The sequence below is a fragment of the Somniosus microcephalus genome, chromosome 21 (assembly GCF_052327205.1).
Source record: "Somniosus microcephalus isolate GS21.2 chromosome 21, FLI_Smic_1.0, whole genome shotgun sequence".
Taxonomy (NCBI): domain Eukaryota; kingdom Metazoa; phylum Chordata; class Chondrichthyes; order Squaliformes; family Somniosidae; genus Somniosus; species Somniosus microcephalus.
Window position 1 is genome coordinate 80,487,383 of NC_141007.1, and position 2,507 is coordinate 80,489,889.

Consider the following 2,507-nt stretch of genomic DNA (forward strand, 5'->3'; position numbering starts at 1 on the left):
AGAGACAAAGACAGAGACAGACAAAGACAGAGGGACAGACAGACAAGGAGACAGATAGAGAGAGACAGACACAGAAACAGACAAACCCGCTAACAGGCTCCAAGGTTTGTTCAAAATCTGCCCGAAGCTCCTGGCCCCGCCCAGCCCGATGGCCCCGCCCTCTCCTAGCCCTAATGGTTGTGATTGGCTAATGCCGCCGCCAATCAGCGGCTGGCCCGGTTTGCGCTGGCTGGGCGCTCGGAGCGCCGGCGGGATGTGCACCACCATCGTGGTTCTCAGCACCCTGGCCCTCCTCCTCCGCAGGCACTTCTTCAACAGAGTGCAGCCGGTGTAAGACCCCCGACCCTCACCCTCTGTCTCCGGCTCTCGGGCTGTTACTCGCTCCCTGCCTCAGACTCCGTCTCCCTCCCTCCCTCTGTCTGTCTCTCTGTCTGGGGTTTGTCTGTGTCTGGGTCTGGGGTTTGTCTGGCAGTTCACGAGTCCGATGGTTTGTTTTGCAGATTCGCGGATGAGGTCGGCGGGTCGGCGGGTGTCCGGCAGGAATGTGGCAGCGACTGTCCGGCCGACAGGTACGGCCACTCCGGACAGCGACCGGCCTTCGGGTTAAAGGAGGATCTGACTTCACAGCTATCAAAATGAGAAATAAAGCTCTCACTTTAAATCATTTTATTCGACGTTAACTTCTGTGAAGAATTTTCTGAATACTGTTCCAAAAATAGGAAATATATTTAATACTTCAGACCGAGGGTTTGCAACGGACTATGAATTAGATCAGGGAATGGGCCCCAAGTCCGAGTGGAGTCAGTGGGGGGTGGGGGGGGGAGAGAGATGGGGGATATGGGGGGGGGGGAGAGAGATGGGGGATATGGGGGGGGGGGAAGAGAGATGGGGGATATGGGGGGGGGGGGAGAGAGATGGGGGATATGGGGGGGGGAGAGAGATGGGGGATATGGGGGGGGGGAAGAGAGATGGGGGATATGGGGGGGGGAAGAGAGATGGGGGATATGGGGGGGGGAAGAGAGATGGGGGATATGGGGGGGGGGAAGAGAGATGGGGGATATGGGGGGGGGAAGAGAGATGGGGGATATGGGGGGGGGGAAGAGAGATGGGGGATATGGGGGGGGGGAAGAGAGATGGGGGATATGGGGGGGGAGAGAGATGGGGGATATGGGGGGGGGAGAGAGAGATGGGGGATATGGGGGGGGGAGAGAGAGATGGGGGATATGGGGGGGGGAGAGAGATGGGGGATATGGGGGGGGGAGAGAGATGGGGGATATGGGGGGGGAGAGAGATGGATATGGGGGGGGAGAGAGATGGGGGATATGGGGGGGGGGAGAGAGATGGGGGATATGGGGGGGGAGAGAGATGGATATGGGGGGGAGAGAGATGGGGGATATGGGGGGGGGAGAGAGATGGGGATATGGGGGGGAGAGAGATGGGGATATGGGGGGGGAGAGAGATGGGGGATATGGGGGGGGAGAGAGATGGATATGGGGGGGAGAGAGATGGGGGATATGGGGGGGGGGAGAGAGATGGGGGATATGGGGGGGGAGAGAGATGGGGATATGGGGGGAGAGATGGGGATTGGGGGGGAGAGAGATGGATATGGGGGGGAGAGAGATGGGGGATATGGGGGGGAGAGAGATGGGGGATATGGGGGGGGAGAGAGATGGGGGATTGGGGGGGGAGAGAGATGGGGGGAGAGTGGGGGAGATGGGGGGGAGAGGGGGGGAGATGGGGGGAGATGGGGGGGGAGGAGATGGGGGTTGGGGGGGGAGAGATGGGGGATTATGGGGGGAGAGAGATGGGGGATATGGGGGGGGAGAGATGGGGGATATGGGGGGGAGAGAGATGGGGATATGGGGGGGGAGTGATATGGGGGGAGAGAGATGGGGGATATGGGGGGGGAGAGTGATGGGGGATTGGGGGGGGAGAGTTGGGGGATATGGGGGGGGAGAGATGGGGGATGGGGGGGGTGAGATGGGGGATATGGGGGGGGGAGAGAGTGGGGGATGTGGGGGGGGGAGTGGGGGGGTGATGGGGGGTGAGTGGGGGGGTGTGGGGGGGGGAGGTGGTTGGGGGGGGGAGGGGGGGAGTGAGTGGGGGTTGTGGGGGGGAGAGTGATGGGGGATTGGGGGGGGAGAGTTGGGGGATATGGGGGGGGGGTGAGTGATGGGGGATATGGGGGGGGGAGTGAGTGGGGGTATGGGGGGGGAGTGAGTGGGGGGTTGGGGGGGGTGAGTGATGGGGGATGTGGGGGGGGGTGTGATGGGGGGTGGAGTGGGGGATATGGGGGGGGTGTGATGGGGGTGTTGGGGGGGGGGTGTGGGTGGTGTTGGGGGGGTGAGTGTGGTGGTATGGGGGGGGAGTGATGGGGGTGTGGGGGGGAGGAGATGGGGGATATGGGGGGGGGAGAGATGGGGATATGGGGGGGGAGAGAGATGGGGGATATGGGGGGGGAGAGATGGGGGGGAGAGAGATGGGGGATATGGGGGGGAGAGAGATGG

The 2,507-nt window shown here is 62.7% G+C and overlaps 1 long non-coding RNA gene across 1 annotated transcript in view; it reads left to right on the forward strand.

Moving 5' to 3' along the window:
* The first annotated feature begins 216 nt into the window (after nucleotides 1-216).
* LOC147103011 (uncharacterized) overlaps nucleotides 217-2,507 on the forward strand; it is a 6,681-nt gene continuing 4,390 nt past the window's right edge. The window contains exons 1-2 of the long non-coding RNA XR_015073170.1: nucleotides 217-330; nucleotides 501-569. This is a non-coding gene — a long non-coding RNA (uncharacterized LOC147103011). The remainder of the gene's footprint in view (nucleotides 331-500; nucleotides 570-2,507) is intronic.